This window comes from Hyaena hyaena, unplaced genomic scaffold (assembly GCF_003009895.1).
Source record: "Hyaena hyaena isolate Hyena2069 unplaced genomic scaffold, ASM300989v1 scaffold_1636, whole genome shotgun sequence".
NCBI lineage: Eukaryota > Metazoa > Chordata > Mammalia > Carnivora > Hyaenidae > Hyaena > Hyaena hyaena.
Genome location: NW_024082272.1, coordinates 68,481 through 89,227, shown reverse-complemented (window position 1 = coordinate 89,227; position 20,747 = coordinate 68,481). Strand labels below are relative to the sequence as shown.

At 37.4% G+C, this 20,747-nt stretch overlaps 1 pseudogene; it reads right to left on the bottom strand.

Moving 5' to 3' along the window:
* The window catches only part of LOC120226252, a 46,846-nt pseudogene extending 27,658 nt beyond the window's left edge, over window positions 1-19,188 (bottom strand).
* Between the last annotated feature and the right edge of the window lie 1,559 nt (window positions 19,189-20,747).

Here is a 20,747-nt window from a genome sequence, read left to right as displayed (position 1 = left end):
AATAATGACCTTGATGATATCATAAAAATAATTTTAAGATTAATCCAAAAGAGTACAGCAGAATGGCCGAGATTCCGCCTCCCCCCTGCCCAAAGAAAGAATATTATGGTGTCTTCAATGATCAGAATTAAATAATAATAATAATAGCAACCAGGATAATACTGATGTTTTCATAAACTAAGAAACAATCACCATCTGGGTTTCAGCTGAATTTTAAATTTTTGAACAGTCAGACAGGATGTGAAGACAACACTTTTGGCCCGGTGAATCTTCCTAAAAGCCATGTAAAGGCCAATGAATTCATCCTCACTGTAGCTCAGCGGTCTACATACCACTGCTCCTTAACTCTCCATTAGTCTCCTTTGGTCAAGACATGGAAAGTCTTGAAAATGCAAATTTGACTCATGATAAATGTTTGGTGGTTAACTGACACAAGAGGAATCAATATAATACAAACTGTGAAATATTTTGATCGTTCAGGCTAGACTCTCTCCTAAGGTACTACCAATTTCATCTGACTGGGGTGGGGGTTGGGGGTAAAAGCGGAACATTTTTCAGCTCAAACTCAAGTTCAAGCTGGGTATATAAATGAACCATTGAAAATGAAGTTTTTGAGAGCTGCCAAGTCATGGTACCTTTCAAAGCAGGGTACAAAAAAAAGAATTCATGGTGCCCCAAAGTTATAAGGCTCTGTGTCTTATTTCTTGGCACCGGTATTTGCACACTACCTTGAAAGTGCCCACTTCTTTCCTGGGCACTACTGTAGTACAAATGCAATGCCTAGAAAATATCTGAATTATTCAAGGAAGTCCTTTATGAACAGTGTTCCTAGTATGACCACTGCAATCGACTCACTTTGTTGCTTACTCTTCTACACACACATTGATTTAGTCATTAATTCAACAAATAATGTTTGAACACAGATGGTGTGCCTGTCGATGTTCCAGTGGATATAGCAAAGCTGTTAATGCCATGCTGCTTACATATAATGGGGAGAGGTGGCAACAAAAGTTCTTAAAAATACAAAACAACTAGATAGCAATTCAGTTGGTGAGCAGGTGCCTTGAAGAAAAATAGAGCATAAAAAAGTATAAAAATAAGGAATCTCTTTGCAATTCTGCAAGGGCAGGAGAGAAAGATCCCAACTAAAACATTACGGTGACAGGCAAGAGTTTGTGTTAGCTTGAAATGCAGAGACAGCAGGGGAGATGGGTTCTCTATGTATGAAAGAAGAACCCCCAAAACTCATAGATATGTTCAATGTAGAGTTTAAGAAAAAGAAAATAGGAGCAGAGCGCCTGGGTGGCTCAGTCAGTTAAGCACCCAGCTCCTGATTTAGACTTAGGTCGTGATCTTTAGGTTCCTGAGGATCTTTAGGATCCTTTAGGTTCCTGAGGTCAAGCCCCTCATCAGGCTCTGGGCTGGCAGTGCAGAGCTTGCTTGGTATTCTCTCTCTCCCTCTCTCTCTCTCCCCCTCACTTACTCCCTCTATCTCTCTCAAAATAAATAGTTTTTTTTAAAAAGAAAAAGAAAAGAGACAGAAATGACTCAGTATTTTTTTTGGCTCTGTTACCAGGATGAGAATACCATTGAGATATGAAAAACTAGAGAATAATTTGGTACGAAAGACAAAATTTCAAGATCAGTTTTGAACATTTTAAGTTCAGGGTGTCTATTTGACATTGAAGTAGTGAGGGTGACTATACAGTTGAGAGAAGTATGGAATGTAGCAAAGAGATCATGGCTAAAAATATATAGGTTATAAGAATATGGATAATATGAAAGCCAAGGGGCTAGATGGGGTCATCTAAGAAGTTGATGTAGATAGTGTATGAAAGAAGGTGAAAGAGAGAGAAAGAGTTCTGGAAAGGAAACAGAAGGGATGTTCAGTGACTTGGAAAGTTTTATGCAAGCCAAATAGAGAAAATGAGGGAGAGAAAGAGAGAGAGAGAGAGAGAGATGGGTGGAGGAGGGAAGGAGAGGCTAGCGGGAGAGGGGTAAGGGAGGAAAGCAGAGAAAGAGAATCTACAAGGTCATAACCTGCTGGATTAAACAGATAAGAAAAGAGACTCAGTCATTGGTTTTGCAAGGTGAGGGTCATTGGTAATCCTGACAGAAACAGGATAAGGCAGAATGCTATAAAAGCCTGTTTAAAATTGTATATGCCTTTACAAGGAAACATTTCAACATGGTTTTATACTATACCTCAGCTAAATGGATCTATTCAGGTGCTATTCGGGTATAGTATAAACAGAAAAGTGGATTCAGTTGCAAAGAAATAGCCAAATGATATTAATCAAGTCACACAGCTATGACATGAGACACTGATTTCACTACTGACGTGATGCACGGGTGATCCTGCTGTCCCTAAAATAATTTTACAATCCCAGTCCACTTGAAATTTTTTGCTTCACTGAATTTTAAGGTACATGGGGTTCTACTGTATACTCTTTGTTAATGTTCTCATTCTTTATATTCTTTAAAATTAATTCAGTTATTTGCTTGTATGGCATACATTTTGTATTAGGGTTCTCTTATACTAATAAGAGTTATAGGGCACCTGGGTGACTCAGCTGTTAAGCATCTATCTGACTTTGGCTCAGGTCATGTCATGATCTCACAGTTGGTGAGTTCAAGTCCCACATAGGGTGAGCTTGGGTGAGCATGAGCCCTGCTTCGGGTGAGCCTCTCCTCTCTCTCTCTGTCTCTCTGTCTCTGTCTCTCTCTCTCTATGCCCCTCGCTCACTTCTACCCTCTCTGTCTCCCTCAAAAAAGAAAAGTTGGGGCTCCTGGGTGGTTCAGTCGGTTAAGCGTCCAACTTTGGCTGGGGTCATGATCTCATGGTTTGTGGGTTCGAGCTCTGTGTCAGGCTCTGTGCTGACGGCTAGCTCAGAGCCTGGAGCCTGCTTCAGATTCTGTATCTCCCTCTCTCTCTGACCCTCACCTGCTCACACTGTCTCTCTCTCTCTCTCTCAGAAATAAGTAAAATATTAAAAACATTTTTTTAAAGTTATACACTATGACCTTAATTAAATCATTTTTCTTAAACACAAAATAAAGTTACAAACTTCCAGCACCCCTAAAAAATACCCCTGAAATTTTGTAACTTCTTGTTTCTAAGTAAAGAAGTTAAATTGACTTCCCATAAATTACGTAGCTTTTGTGGTGAAATCAAAAGAAACGTGTAAAGGAAACAGATGTGTAGGCGTTACATCCTTACTTAGCTGCGAATGAATTCTGAATGTTTAATGAAAAGCGAAAGGTAGGCTTTCCTAAAATCTGGCCAGTTGAAAAAATTGTTTCAACATTGAAACCAAAATTGTTAAGTTTATTATGTACAGCTAGTTTACGGTGCGGTCTCTTAGCATGGCTTATTATTAGATCTTTCACTTTAACCATATTGTGTAATTATAGCATTTTACAATTATGCTTTTATAGGTAAAGTGATTTATATATGAGGCTTATAATCTAAAATTAGACTGTAGACATCCAGGGAAGGAATCATGGCATTCATCTTTTTCACACACGGTTCTTAATTTTCTGTTTTTATTGAGAAACATAGGACACTAGTGCTTCGCAGTTGAAAGTCTGGACAAATAAAAATACTTCCTTTTTATTCATTAAATTGATATTGGATATGCTCTGTTGTACTTCTGGATACTTAGGTGATCGGCACCCTTATCATTTAAATCAGTCATCTGGTCAATGAAAATAGCCTCAGCTATGATAGTCATGCTGGTAAATTATGTCTTCATATCATCCTCCTTCCTATGTCTTTGTAAAAATCACTGGCTCACATAGTATAGTCATAAGACATTGTACGCCAGAGTATAACATCCCCTGATTAGTGATTACTTAAAAATGGGCAAATGAAACAGACACATGAAACGATGCTCAGCATCCCTCCTCATCAGGGAAATACAAATCAAAACCACACTGAGATACCACCTCACGCCAGTCAGAGTGGCTAAAATGAGCAAATCAGAGAACTCTAGATGCTGGCGAGGATGTGGAGAAACGGGCACCCTCCTACACTGTTGGTGGGAATGTAAACTGGTACAGCCCCTCTGGAAAACAGTGTGGAGGTTCCTCAGGAAACTAACAATAGAACTCCCCTATGACCCAGCAATAGCACTGCTAGGAATTTACCCAAGGGATACAGAAATGCTGATGCATAGGAGCACATGTACCCCAATGTTCATAGCAGCACTCTCAACAATAGCCAAATCAGGGAAAGAGCCTAAGTGTCCATCAACAGATGAATGGATCAAGAAGATGTGGTTTATCTATACGATGGAATACTACATGGCAATGAGAAACAATGAAATCTGGCCATGTGTAGTAACATGGATGGACCTTGACGGTGTTATGCTGAGCGAAATAAGTCAGGCAGAGAAGGACAAATATCATATGTTTGCACGTATAGGAGGATTAGGAGGAACTTGACGGAGGAACAAGGGGGAGAAGAAGGGCGGAAATGGTGGGGGAAAGGGAGAGAGGCAAATCATGAGAGACTCTTGAATGCTGACAAAAACTGTGGACTGATGGATGTGCGGGGAGGGGGGGAGGGGCATGGAGGAGGACACTTGTGGGGATGAGCACTGAGTGTTATGTGGAAACTAATTTGACAATAAACTATTTGTAAAAAACAAAATGGGCAAATGAAACTGGTGACAAGATAAACTATGAATCTACCCACTCAGATCTCAGTAAATCGAACCATTTTTGCTTTTCTTTTGTAGGAATCATTGTTATGGCTTCTGAAAACATGATACGTCTCATGCAAAATGTTCATTTCTCTATGTTTATTGAAGAGCCAAAATAGTCATTATAACCATCCTTCCAAAATGTCACATCCAAGGAGGAGCTGGAAAAGCAGCAGTCGTCAAGTTAGAGGCTGCAGAAAAATGCTACATTTGCTCATTCCTTTGTAGTACTAGCTCCTAAGGAGTAAAGATTGCATGTGTCATTCAAAACATTAATAGATCAAGGATGGAACTCTACATTTTTGATAAGATATGTTCCTGATAGCTCTTCAGATTGTGTTGTAGGTAATGTTCTTCAAGAAACAGGCTCTCAGAGAGAGGTTTGCATGCAAGATGTTAATTACGGAAGTTTTTCAAAATCAAAATCTCTGTTGGGACATAGGAAGACTTTGAACTGGGATTCAGTCCCAACAAATCTTTAGCAGACACCATAGAGAATTCTGGAGCTGGGAAGTCCCTTTAAATTTGTCCCAGTAAAAGGGAGAAGGTCCAGGTGTCTGTAGTCTTACATGAACCGATAATTTGATTCAGTCAGTCCTGATAGAGTATGACTTTGAGAAGGTGGGACCCTTTGACTAAACGTCATACCATAGAGATTCAGCTAGAGCCTTCAGGGTCAACACCTGGGTAGCTGAGAGAATGAGTGCTTGGGTCCAGAATGGGAATGCACCACTGCACTCACCGCAGGTGAAAAGTCACTTTCTAAACCAAAAGTTCGAGAAGATAGGCCCTTTTCTTTTCTTTTAAATTGAAATCCAAGTTAGGTAACATATATAGAGTAATAATGATTTCAGGAGTACAATTTAGTGACTCATCACTTACATGTGATACTTAGTGCTCATCCCAACAAGTGTCCTTCTTCATGCCCATCACCCATTTGGCCCATCCCCCCACCCAAACACCCCACCAGCAACTCTCAGTTTGTTTCCTGTATTTAAGAGTCTCTTATGATTTGTCTCCCTCTCTGTTCTTATATTATTTTTGCTTTCTTTCCCTTATGTTTTGTTTCTTAAATTCTATATATGAGTAAAATCATATGATGTGTCTTTCTCTGACTGACTTATTTGGCTTAGCTTAATACAGTGTAGTTCCATCCATGTTGTTGCAAATGGGAAGATTTCATTCTTTTTCATTGCTGAGTAATATTCCATTGTGTATATGTACCACTTCTTCCTTATCCATTCAACTGTTGATAGACATTTGGGCTCTTTCCATACTTTGGCTATTGTCAATAGTGCTGCTATTGGGAAGTCTGTGCGCCTTTAAGTCAGCATTTTTATATCCTTTGGATAAATTCCTAGTAGTATAATTGCTAGGTCGTAGGGCAGATCTATTTTTAATTTTTTGAGGAACCTCCATATAGTTTTCTAGAGTGGCTACACCAATTTGCATTCCCACCAGCAGTGCAAAAGCGTTCCTCTTTCTCCACATCATCTGTTGTTGGCTGATTGTTGTTAATTTTAGCTATCCTGTCAAGTATGAGGTGGTATCTCATTACAGTTTTGATTTGTATTTCCCTGATGATGAGTGATGTTGAATCCTTCTTTGGAAAAGTGTCTGTGTCTTTTGCCCATTTCCTCACGGGAGTATTAGTTTTTTGGATTTTAAGTGTGGTAAGTTCTTTATAGATTTTTGATACTAACCCTTTAATTAATATGTCATTTGTAAATATCTTCTCTTAATCTGTCAGTTGCCTTTTAGTTTTGCTGATCATTTCCTTTGCTGTGCAGAAGATTTTATCTTGATGAGGTTCCAGTAGTTCATTTTTGCTTTTGTTTTCATTGCCCCAGGTGACATGTCAGTAAGAACTTCCTACGGCTGAGGTCAGAGAGGGTGTTGCCTGTTTTCTCTTCTAGGATTTTGATGGCGTACTGTATTACATTTAGGTCTTTCATCCATTTTGAATTTATTTTTATGTGTGGTGTAAGAGAGTGGTTCAGGTTCATTCTTCTGCATGTTGCTGTCCAGTCTCCATTTGTTGAAGACACTGTTTTTTTTTCCAGTGGATATTTTTTCCTGCTTTGTCAAAGATAAGTTGGCCATATGTTTGTGGTCCATTTCTGAGTTTTCTATTCGGTTCCATTGATCTATGTGTCTGTTTTTGTGCCAGTACCATACTGTCTTGATGATTACAGCTTTGTAATATGTCTTGAAGTCCAGAATTGTGATGCCTCCAGCTTTGGTTTTCATTTTCCAACATTATTTGGCTATTCAGGATTTTCAGATTGTTTGTTCTAGCTCTGTGAAGAATTCTGGTGTTACTCTGATAGAGATTGCACTGAATATGTAGATTACTTTGGTAGTAACAACATTTTAACAACATTTTTTTTTCCAATCCATGAGCAAGGAATGTTTTTCCATTCCTTTGCATCTTCTCCAATTTATTTCATAAGCTTTCTATAGTTTTCAGTGTTTAGATTTTTCACCTCTTTGGTTAGATTTATTCTTACGTACTTTATGGGTTTTGATACAATTGTAAATGGGATCGATTCCTTGATTTCTCTTTCTGCTGCTTCATTATTGATGTATAGAAATACAACCAATTTCTTATCATTGATTTTGTACTCTGCAACTTTGCTGAATTCATGTAACAGTTCTAGAAGTGTTTTGGAGGGGTCTGTTGAGTTTTCCATGTAGAGCATCATGTCTCCTGCAAATAGTGAAAGCTTGACTTCCCCCTTGCCAATTTGGATGACTTCTATTTCTTTTTGTTGTCTGATTGCTGAGGTTAGGACTTCCAACACTATGTTGAATAACAGTTGGATATCCCTGGCATGTTCCTGACCTCAGGGGGAAAGCTCTCAGGTTTTCACCATTGCTGATATTAGCAGTGGGTCTTTTGTATATGGCCTTTATGATGTTAAGTTATGGTCCTTCTTTCCCTACCTTCTTGAGGGTATTTATTGACAAAGAATGCTGTATTTTGCCAAATGCTTTTTCTGTATCTATTGAGAGGATCACACAGTTCTTATCTTTTTTAAATTAATGTTATGTATCACATTGATTGATTTGCAGATATTGAACCAGTCCTGCATCCCAGAAATAAACCCCACTTGATCATGGTGATCATTCTTTTAATATATTGTTGGATCCAACTGGCTGGTATTTTGTTGAGAAATTTTGTGTCCATGTTCATCAGGGAAATCTGTCTGTTGTTCTCCTTTTTAGTGGTTTAGTGGTTTCCCCTTTTTGTCTGTTTTTGGAATCAAGGTAAAGCTGGATTCTTAAAAGGAGTTTGGAAGATTTCCTCACATTTCTACTTTTTAGGACAGCCTCAAAAAATAAGTGTTGACTCTTCTTTATTTTATTTTTTATTATTTTTTTTTTTACTTTTCCTTTTTTTTCTTATGTAGTCTCTGTCCTTTTTCTTTTCTTTTTTTTTTTTTTACAAATAGTTTATTGTCAAATTGGTTTCCATATAACACCCAGTGCTCATCCACACAAGTGCCCTCCACCATGCCCATCCCCGCCTTCCCCCCCACGTCCATCAGTCCTCAGTTTTTGTCAGCATTCAAGAGTCTCTCATGGTTTGCCTCTCTCCCTTTGCCCCACCATTTCCCCCCTTCTTCTCCACCATGGTCCTCAGTTAAGTTCCTCCTAATCCTCCTATACATGCAAACATATGATATTTGTCCTTCTCTGCCTGACTTATTTCACTCAGCATAACACCCTCAAGGTCCATCCATGTTACTACACATGGCCAGATTTCATTGTTTCTCATTGCCATGTAGTATTCCACGGTATAGATAAACCACATCTTCGTGATCCATTCGTCCATTGATGGACACTTAGGTTCTTCCCATGTTTTAGCTATTGTTGAGAGTGCTGCTATGAACATTGGGGTCCATGTGCTCCTATGCATCAGCATTTCTGTATCCCTTGGGTAAATTCCTAGCAGTGCTATTCCTGGGTCCTAGGGGAGTTCTATGGTTAGTTTCCTGAGGAACCTCCACACTGTTTTCCAGAGGGGCTTTACCAGTTTACAGTTTACATTCCCACCAACAGTGTAGTAGGGTGCCCGTTTCTCCACATCCTCGCCAGCATCTAGAGTTCTCTGATTTGCTCATTTTAGCCACTCTGACTGGCGTGAGGTGGTATCTCAGTGTGGTTTTGATTTGTATTTCCCTGATGAGGAGGGATGCTGAGCATCGTTTCATGTGTCTGTTGGCCATCTGGATGTCCTCTTTGAAGAAGTGTCTGTTCATATCTTCTGCCTGTTGACTCTTCTTTAAATGTTTGGTAGAATTCCCCTGGAAAACCATCCGGCCCTGGACTCTTGTTTCTGGGGAGATTTTTTTAAAAAATTTTTTTTAATGTTTTATTTATTTCTAGGAGAGAGAGAGAGAGAGAGAGTGTGAGCAGGGGAGGGTCAGAGAGAGAGGGAGTCACAGACTGAAACAGGCTCCAGGCTCTGAGCTGGCAGTCAGCACAGAGCCCGACGCTGGGCTCGAACCCACGAACCGCGAGATCATGACCTAAGCGAAAGTCGGACGCTTAACCGACTAAGCCACCCAGGCGCCCCTCTGGGGAGATGTTTGATTACTGATTCAATTTCCTTACTGGTTATGGATCTGTTCAAATTTTCTATTACTTCCTGTTTCAATTTTGATACTTTGTATGTTTCTAGGAATTTGTACATTTCTTCCAGATTGTCCAATTCATTGGCATATCATTGCTCATATTGTTATTGTTTGTATTTCTGTAGTGTTGGTTGTGAACTCTCCTCTTTCATTTGTGATTTTATTTGGGTCTTTTCCTTTTCCTTTTTGATCAGTCTTGCTAGGGGTTTGTCAATTTTATTAATTATTTCAAAGAACAATTTCCTGGTTTCATTGATCTGTTCTACTGTTTTTTGATTTCTGTATCACTGATGTCTTCTCTAATCTTTATCATTTGCCTTCTTCTGCTGGTTTTGAGCTTTATTTGCTGTTCTTTTTCCAGATCTTTTAGGTATAAAGTTAGGTTGTGTGTTTGAGATCTTACTTCCTTCTTTAGGAAGGCCTGGATTGCTATATACTTCCCTCTTCTGACTGCCTTTGCAGCATCAGAGGCTTCGGGCTATGGTGTTTTCATTTTTATTGGCTTCCACGTACTTTTAAATTTCCTCTCTAACTTCTTGGTTTACTAAGAATATTCATTCTTTAGTAGGATGTTCTTTAATATCCACGCAGTCCTGGTCTTTCCAAATTTTTTCTTGTGGTTAATCTTGAGTATCATGCTCTTGTGGTCTGAAAATATGCAAGGTATGATCTCGACCTTTTTATACTTGTTGAGGGCTGATTTGTGACCAGTGTGTGAAATGTTCTGGAGAATATTCTATGTGCACTGGGGAAGAATGCATAGTCTGCTGATTTAGGAAGAAATGTTCTGAATATATCTGTTAAGTCCATCTGGTTCAGTGTGTCATTCAAAGTCAGTGTTTCTTTGTTGATTTTTTGCTTAGATGGTCTGTCCTTTGCTGCAAGGGGGATGTTGAAGTCCCCTAGTATGATGATGACATTATTATTAATGAGTTTCTTTATGTTTGTGATTAGCTAATTTACATATTTGTGTGTTCTACCTTGGGGGCATAAATATTTATAATTGTTAGAACTTCTTGGTGGATAGATGCCTTAATTATGATATAATTCCCTTCTTCATCTCTTGCTACAGTCTTTGTTTGAAAACCTAGCTAGTCTGAGATAACATATGGTTACTCCAATTTTCTTTTGATGACCACTAGCATAATAGATGTTCCTCTGTCCCCTTACTTTCAATATTCAGGTGTCTTTAGGTCTAAAGTGAGTCTCTTATAAGCAGCATATAGATGGGTCCTGTTTTCTTATACATTCTGATACCTTATCTCTTTGGATTGAAGCATTTAGTCCATGTACGTTTAGAGTCAGTACTGAAAGATATGAATTTAGTAAGATAGGCCCTTATCTTGATCAGACTCCTCTGTGTTGGGCTAGAAGCATATATGCAAATGTCTATTGAAGTACCTTGTTGAATCTTAATTTTCCACTCTATTTAAGAAATACTCGCCTGTCAATCAAAACATGAGGATGACTCCTGACTCCCTCTGTACCTTCTCTCCTTAAGTGCTCTCATCCAATCAGACTACTTTTACCAATCATGTCTTTCATTCCATGAGATTCTTTCATCTCTACTGCCACCACACTTGTCTTGAATACAGTCATCTCTCTGTGGCAACAGCTCACTGTAGCCACCTGTATTAATCAGCCAGAGTGATACTTCTAAAAATGAATATCTAATCTCAGTTAGTCCCCAGTTTATAGCACATTAGAAAGTTCCCACAAGGTTAGAATAATTGTAGATTATTTAGCAGTGTTTATTTGGTCCTTTGTTTCTTGCTTCACTCTCGAGTCCCACTTTAATCCTGCTTCCTGAAGTCAATTAAGTGTCCAATCTCAGCTCAGGTCATGATCTCATGGTTTGTGGGTTTGAGCCCCACATGGGGCTCTGTGCTGACAGTGTGGAGCGTGCTTGCAATTCTCTCTCCCTCCCTCTCTTTGCTCCTCCCCACCAGCACTCCCTTTTTCTCAAAAATAAATAAATAAACTTAAAAATTAATAATAACAAAATGCTTTTTCCTCCTGCCTTATTCACCTGGAAACCTACTCACTTTTTTACTTCTCAGATTAATGTTAATTTTTTCATAAAGCTACACTGATACTAATGTACATTCCCCAAAATATGCTTCTATAGATTTAAAAAAAATTTTCCTATCAAAGTACTGAGCATATTTCGTTATAATTACTTGCTTAATTTGTCTGACTAGACATCAGCAGGCAGGGTGGCACTAAGACCTAGGAAAGCAATCCCTTCACAAAACTGACAAGACCATTAACCAAATTTGTCAATACCACCTTTTTCAAGATGCTGGACTTTAACCAAAGAGTTGCAAAAATCTAAAAGAATGTCTTCAAGGAACTAGATGAATCTCATAAAGAACAATGATATTGGTGGAGTTTGGATTTGCTTTTTCCCATCCTTTTCTTCTCAGCTTCACAGTAATCTTGAAAACCAACAGTCTCGCAACTACAGTAGTTGTGGAAAATAGAATTTGGAAGTCCTCCAAAGAAAACTCTCAGAACTGTCTGGCACTTTTCTGGAAATTCCTGCCTGAAGGGCTTGTCTTTATTTGACGTGCAATCTTCAAACAGAGCTTGCTCAGTGCAAACAGATATTCTCCAGGGACATATGTCAAAAGCCATTGACCCCAGTTGCTGAACATCGTTGCCGCCGGAGGTGGCAGTAACAGTTGGGGCAAAGGAAAGATTGACAGAAAGTTATGAGTGACATTTGGAGGATAGAGGAACTTTGAAAAGGTCAAACATATTGCTAGAAATGTAGAATGCTATACACGTTGGCAGGGTTGAGAAGACAGCCGAAAGACCTGAAAAGATTCTAAATTCTTCCATCTGACTGAACTTGAGTGTGTGAAAGCAGAGATTAAGGGCAAATATTTTAGATCGGATGTTTTAAATATTTTCAAAGGACTAAAGCAAACATATTTAAAGAAATAATAGAATGTATGAGAATGATGATTAGCTGGTTTCTCCTTAGAAAACATGTAGGCCAGGGGCTCCTGGGTGGCTCAGTCAGTTAAGGGTCCGACTTTAGCTCAGGTCATGATCTCACATTTTGTGGGTTCTAGCACTGCATCAGGCTCTGTGCTGACAGCTCAGAGCCGGAAGCCTGCTTTTGATTCTGTGTCTCCCTCTCTCTCTGCCCCTCCCTGGTTCAAGCTATCTCTCAATCTCTCTCTCTCTCTCTCTCTCTCTCTCAAAAATGAATAACCTTAAATTTTTTTTAAAAAAGAAAAGAAAACATATAGTGCAGAAAAACAGTGAGTGACATACTCAAATTCCAAAATGCTAAAAGAAATCAACTAAAAATTCTATATTCATAAAAAATATATTTAAAAAATAAAGGAGAGGAGGAAGACATTACAAGATAAATAGAAACTAAGAGAATTAGTTACTATCAGACTTGACATACAAGAATGCTGAAGATAGTCCTTCTGGCTAAAATGAAATCCACTAGAAAGTAACTTGAATTCACATGAAAAAATTAAGACCATTGGTAAAGGTAACTATATATAGATAAATATAAAAGGCAGCATATAAATATATCTTTATGACAATATTTATTTATATATTATGATAAATTTTCTCTTATCTTATTTAAAAGACAGTTGTACAAAACAATAATATAAGTTTGTATGTATGTATAATTTGTATATTTGTACAGATGTTTAATGCATAGAGATGTCACTTGTATGATAGCAATAGTACAAAGGGAGAAGAGAGGACAGAGCTATGTAAGAGCAAAGTTTTTGGATACTGTTGAAAATAAGTTTTGTTAACTGGAACTGGAATGTTCCTAATCTCCAGGGCAACCACTAAGAAAATAACTTTAAAAATATACAGTAAAGTGAATCAAAATAATTAAATTTCACACTAGAAAATATTTATTTAACACAAAAGAAGATAGTAATGGAGCAATACCATACGATCTGAGACATATAGAAAACAAATAGCAAAATAACAGACTTAGACCCTAACAAACCGGTTATTACATTAAATGTAAGTGGATTAATTAATAGTACTATACTGTATATTTGCAGGTTGCTAAGAGAGTGAATCTTAAATCTTCTCATCACAAGAAAGTAGTAATTGTGTGGTGGTGATAAATATTAACTAGACATATAGTTGTGATCATTTTGCAATATTTATAAATATCAAATCATGATATATTCCTGACGCTAATATAATACTGTATGTCAATTATGTTTCAATAAAAACATCAAATCAGCGATAAAAATTGGAGATTTCATTGCCTCAATTTCTGCAATAAATAAAGCTAAACAGAATAACAAGTAGACAATTGAAGATTTAAACAACACTATATGCCAGTTAGACTTAACAAACATCCATAGAACATTTCATTTAATGACAAGAATTCTTTTCAAGGGGACATATTCTCCATATTGACCTTATGTTAGGTCAAAACACATTAAGGCAAGCCTTAAATGATTTAAAATGACTAGAATCACATAAAGTATGTTCTCTGACCATAATGGAATGAAATTAGGAATTAATAACAGAAAGAAATTTGGAAAATTCAGAAATATATATAAACTAAAGAGCACACTCCTAAATAATAATGGGTCAAAGAAGAAATCCCATGATGAATTAGAAAATACTATGATATGTACAAAAATAAACGTATAACATGTCAAAAAAAAAAAAACCTTATAAGATGCAGTAAAAGAATTTCCTAGAGGAAAATGTACTGGCAAAAATGCCTATAATTTTAAAAAGTAAATCCAATCAATAGCCCAGACTTCTACCTTAAAAAACTAGAAATAAAAGAGCAAACTAAACCTAAAACAAGAAGAAGCAAGGGAATAATAAAATTTGAGAGAAACATAGAGAGTAGAAAAGCAATATAGAAAATCAATAATACCACAGATTTTATTGCTTTTTTTTCATTTTTTGGATTTTGGATTTTGGTTTTGGGGTTTTGTGGGGTTTTTTTGTTTTTTTTTTTTGTTTGTTTTTTTTTGTAATTAGGAAAATGCTAGAATGACCAAGAGAAAAGAAAAAAGACTAAATTACTAATGGTCTGGCCTACTTGCTAGACTGCACATTTCTTTCTTTCTTTTCTTTCTTTTTTTTTTTTTTTGATTTTTTAATTTATGTTTGAGAGTCAGAGAGAGACAACGCGAGCAGGGGAGGGTCAGAGAGAGAGGGAGACACAGAATCTGAAGCAGGCTCCAGGCTATGAGCTAGCTGTCAGCACAGAGCCTGATGCAGGGCTCAAACCCACGGACCGTGAGATCATGACCTGAGCCGAAGTCGGACGCTTAACCAACTGAGCCACCCAGGCGCCCCAAGACTGCACATTTCTTAAAAGCACAGATATCATGGTTGTTTTTTTCAGCTCTGTGTCTCTATTACCTATTTCAGTGTTTGGCACAAAGTAGCTCTCTGTTAAATATTTGTTAAATAAGTGAATGAATAAATAAATGAGTGGAATAAAACTGCTTCCCAAAGTTCATATGTTATGAGCAGTCAATCTTCAAATTGCATCCATTTATGATTTCCAACCCAGGATTCTATCAGATGTATCACAAGATAAGCCTCTTCCTTTCAAGCTTTTATAACTGATGTGCATCAGATCATTTTGTTCCCTTTTTATCTGATCTTGCTACTCCCCACCCACTTCTTTTAATTCTATATCACAGAAAACCTCTATGGTGTTGGACAATAGCACTTAAAAATTTTTTTTTCAGGTTGCCTGATGTGGTTTTCAATTTCCTGTTAGGAGGCTGAGATAGATGTAAGCGAGGGACATACAGTTCCAGAACTTGAATCTGAAGATCAGTAGCATAGATTTCTTTTTAGCAAATCTTTCTCAACAGTTGTTGCAGATCATAATGCTTTTCTACCCAGAAGATGATTTCTCCCAATTACTTTTCTGATAAGAATTAAGAGTCTATTCAGGCATTCACTCTCGTCCATGTGGCCAAGGTGTTTCCAGGATCAGGAATACAAACATTTAACTGAGAAGATGAATCCCAATGGGTCTTAATAGTCATGGTGACATCAATTCTTTTCCAGCAATTGGATTATGAAAGACCAGTGAGGTGTGAAAGCTAACATTTGTTGTGTGCCAACTTTCAACCATGCACTATTATAAGTGATTTACATGTAGTAACTCATTAAACTATTGCAACTACCTTATAGGATAGTTACAATTCTTTCCATTTTAAGTAGTATACATGAGGGACAACTAGAATAATTTGAATTTAATGATCCCAGATTTGACAACCTCTGATAAAGAGGAATTGGGCAGATTATCTAAATAAACTTTCTCAGACATATTGAGTCTAGTCTAGAACTTTGAAATGACTAAAGATTCTGGAACCTGTGTAAATAACCCAAGGGGGAAGTATGCTAACAACTAGAATGTGAGGTGTCTCCAGTCAGGAAGAAGAGTGGGAAGGAGCAAGATGTGGAAAAGAAGGTTATTTTTAAAGGATATGGTAATGATAATAACCTGAAGGCTATGAGAATTTAAGCAGATAGGACAACAGAAATGCTTATAAGTTCTAGTAAACTCTCACTGACTGACCACTCACACTTTCCCAGCAGCATTAAGCAAAAGATCACATATTATAGAATATATATTCCTCTTCTTCACTGGTTGCCTTTATGTTTGTACGTGAGTCTTGAAACAGATACATCCATTTTTTAACCATTAGTGAAAATAATTCCAGCTAATCCACAAAAATATCAAAATAGATAGACTGCTCTTGATCCTTGAACTACTTGAAATTATCATCTCTGAATCTACCACCAGATAATGTCTAAGCCATCTTGAGTCAAATTACCTATTATGTACATCCACATGATTGTATTTTATAGATACTTTACCTCTGACTATCTTGTTTCCAGAGACACTGATTCCTACTTGTTTTAGTCAATGGACACATAGTTGTTTCTTGTAACTAAAGTCATCTTTGTCTTTCTTGGAATGTAAGTTCAGAGATACTAAAGATGAAGAGTAAATGAACACAAAACATCCTAAAGAGGAATCTCACTGTCTAAGAAGTAATAGGTTGAATATTTAGACTGAATACATTTTTTTGATTCCATTATGTTAGTATCACCCAATGCATCCCCCACATGCACAGGCTCATTAAATTGTATGAACTGCACTAAATTAAAAAAAAAAGAAAGCCTAAGGATCTATTAGATCCTTAATTAGTAGTAATTAGTAGTAATTAGTAGCAGCCATACTGGGGACATAAATCACAACTTGGAGAAAATACTAACATGAAGATGAGCATCTCAATGTTCTTATGGTTTTGTCTCTGAACACCAAGCAGAGTGTCTAGTATGGGTGATAATCCTAATAGAAATTATACAATTTTTCTGATTAGAGAATCTAGGGAAAGTGTGTTAGTTTGGCTCCTCCGAGAAGCAAATTCTAAGAGAAAATTAGACATGTAATAGGTTTGTTAAGGAAAATGCAGTTAAGAACAAAATGGAAAGATCCAAGGAAAGATACTAGAGTCATTATATTCTACCATGTAAAGAAAAGAAGGAAGGAAAGTTGACCGGAAAAAGCTGAAGACTATAGTACAGTTCAAAACAAAAACAAAAACAGAAACAAAAACCTAAGTCAAGGCTGACCAGAATTTCTCAAGGCAAAGCTGTCTATCAGAGAAATTCCACATCTCCTGTGCATAGACGTCTTTCAGTATCTCTCTAAACTCATTCATTGGCTGAGAGAGGCCTGTGAGAAGTGTGGCTTTTGTATAAATGTGATGATAGATTTCAGAGGGGGAAAGTATGATGTCACTAAATGACTACAGATGAAGATTTGAAAGGCTCATATCTGGGGTGCCTGGGTGGCTCAGTCGGTTAAGCGTCGGACTTCAGCTCAGGTCATGATCTCACGGTTCATGGGTTCGGGTCCTGCATTGGGCTCTGTGCTGACAGCTAGCTCAGAGCCTGGAACCTGTTTTGTGTTGGATTCTGTGTCTCCCTCTCTCTCCTACCCTTCCCTGCTCACACTGTCTCTATCTCTCTCTCAAAAATAAATAAAACATTAAAAATATTTTTTGAAAGTCTCATTTATATGATTTCCCTGAAAGGAATCAAAGCAACTATAGCAATGAGAGAGAGAGAGAGAGAGAGGAGAGAGTACCAGAAAAGAGAAAATCAGAAAATGCTTTTCATAAACTGTGTATAAACATCATAAAATATCCAGGTTGGTCCTTGAAATTGGTATGTGCAGGACATGTTTCCATACTTTAAGTGTGAAGGAGCTTAATAACATAAACAATTCAATAATCTTCAAAAATGATGTCAACATTCCCTCTACCTATAATTGATAGAAAACCTAGTCAAAACATCAATAAAACATTGAAGATTAGAACAAAACTATCAGTCACCTTGATCTAATTGATCATTATAGTACCATGCAGCTAACAATTTCAGAACACTCATTATTTATTTATTTAAATGTTGATTCATTTTTGAGAGAGAGAGACACACACAGAGAGTGTGAGTGGGGGAGGGGCAGAGAGAGCAGGAGACACAGAATCTGAAGCAGGCTCCAGGCTCTAGCTGTTGGCACAGAACCCTACGCAGGGCTTGAATTCTTGAGAGGATGAGATCATGACCTGAGCTGAAGTTGGGCACTCAATCTACTGAGAAACCCAGGCATCCCAGAACACTCATTATTTTTAAATGCACATGGCACATTCACCAAGCTATCCCATAGGCTGGGCAAAAACAAGTCACAGTATCTTCCCTGCAACATGAAAAACCCATATTTGCAAATTTTAAAACTTTCTTCTAGATAATAGGTTGTCATAAAATAACAAAAAAATATTTTTCATTACAATTGGGGGATGATTTAAGGCAATTTTTATGTATATATGTATGTATGTATGTATTTTTAAATTTAAAGCAATTTTTAGAGGTGAGGCCACTGAGTGGCTCGGTTGGTTAAGGATTATGATCGCATGGTTTGTGAATTCAAACCCCATGTCAGGCTTTGTGCAGGAGGTGCAGAGACTGCTTGTAATTCTCTCAGTCGTCCTCTCTCTCTGCCCCTCCTCTTCTCGCACTCTCTCTTAAAATAGATAAATAAACTCTAAAAATTAAAAAAAATTAAAAAGCAATTTTTAGAGGCAACTTTCTTTCTTTTTTTTTTTTTTTAGAGGCAACTTTCTAACTTTAAATCAATCATCCACAAATCGTTTTGTATAAAAAGCCAGATAGTAAACATTTTAAGTTTTGCAGGACACATAATCTTTGTCACAAAAATTTAGATTTGCCTTTCTAGCTCAAAAGCAGCTGTAGGTAATACGTAAAACGAGGGCATAAAAGTATTTCAAGAAAATTTCATTTATTAAATGGGTATCGGATGGAATTTGGCCCATAGGCCACCGCTTGCCAATCTCTACTTTGCGCATGATTATAAAGCAATAAAATAGTTCTATAATCAATTACCTAAAGTATTACCTTAATGAGCTAAAGAAATAAAAGCAATTTGCTTCTGAGGTTTTCTCAGAAATGTGACACCGGATTGTTGTTAAACAGATTCATCCCTAGCACTGCTCCATCTTTATTCGGCTGGTGATTTTCTGCAAAATTTTGCCCTGTTTCCACATTTTACACACCTCCCTAATCTCATTTGAAGTGAGAGTTCTTTTGCCTCTTTCTTCTCCTCGGTACGGATGAGATGAATATGTAGACTTCTTACAAAATCTTGCAATTTTGGCCACTCATATACCTCCTTCATAATTCTCACTGATTTCCTTTTTAGCCTACACTGTAATCATCTCCTTCTTCTTACCGCCTTTCTTTTCAACCGTTTTCTGCATGGTCGTCATTGTATACACTCACACGGATGTTGACGACAGTACAGTTTTAATAAACTCTTGTCATATACTGTATTTGATGTAACTGGAAATAAGGCAACAGAGGAAAAGGTCTATATCTGCAGGCAGCTTGATGTAGAATGTAGGATAGCATTCCTAAGCTTATTCTTGTATGGAAAAACAAAGGGCTGTCCCTAGGTGCTTTGAAGTGACAAAAAATACACTAGTCCCAGTTGTGGGCACCTTCCAATGTTCTGAAAAGTCATTGATTTCTGCCAAACACCACAGTCTGAGACTGAGCATCTGAGCATGGAAAGGATCACCCACAATTCTGCAGTGAGAGAGACAGAGAGAGGAAAAGAGAGAGGGAGAGGGAGAAGAACCATTGGCTCAATTGTGATCATATGACATTCGGCACCACATACTACTCATATTGCAAGAAATCGCTTGTTTATCAAGCTAAAATTTATTAGAAATGTTTGCTCATCTTGCAGAACACCCACAGAATAGGTTACTCACAATACAAGGTTTTACTGTATTTGTAAATACGTTTGGAAAAAATAATCTAATAAGTTTGGACAGAAGACACAGACATTTATGGGACGCCTGGGGGGCTCAGTCGGTTAAGTGTCTGACCATGGCTCAGGTCATGGTCTCATGGTTCATGGGTTTGAGCCCTGCATTGGGCTCTGTGCTGATAGCTCAGCTCAGAGCCTAGAGCTTGATTCGGATTCTGTGTCTCCCTCTCTCTCTGCCCCTCCCCTGCTAATAGTCTCTCTCTGCTCTCAAAAAATGAATAAAAATGTTTAAAAAAATTTTTAAATGACACAGTCATTTAATTGCAGAAGACATACAGGTGACAACTAAGCACTTGAAAAGATGTTCAACATCATTAGCCATTAGGGAAATACAAGTTAAAATCACAATGAGATGTCATTGCATACCTATCAATATGGTTAATCGAAACATAAAATGCAGTGTTAATTGGAATATAAAATGGTACAGCCACCCTAAAAGAGTTGGAGAAGTTTTTAATAAGCCAACATGCAACTACCAAACCATCCATTAATTGCATCTCTGGACACTTATTCCAGAGTAATGAAAACTTAACTTCATCCAAGAATGTATACGCAAATGTTCATAGCAATGATTTTATTCATAAGAGCCCCCAAACTGACAACACACCAGATGTCTTTCAAAAAGCGAATGGTTCATCTGTGGTACATACCATGAAATACTATTTAGCAATAAAGAAGAAATAATTGATGGTTGCAACTACTTGGATCAATTCACAGAGAATTATGTTCAGTTGGGAAAAAAAGCCAGTCCCCAAATGTTACACACCGTATGATTTTATTCATGTAACATTCTTAGAGTGACTAAGACATAGACATGAAGAACAAGTTAGTGGTTGCCAAGGCTTATGGATGGGGCAAGGGCAGATAGAAATAAGGGAGAGGAAGGGGGGAAATGCATTTGCCTCTAAAAGGACAATAAAAAAAAAAAACCCAACCAATTATAAGGTGACGGATTTGTTCTTTTTTTTTTTTTTTTTTTAAATTTTTTTTTTT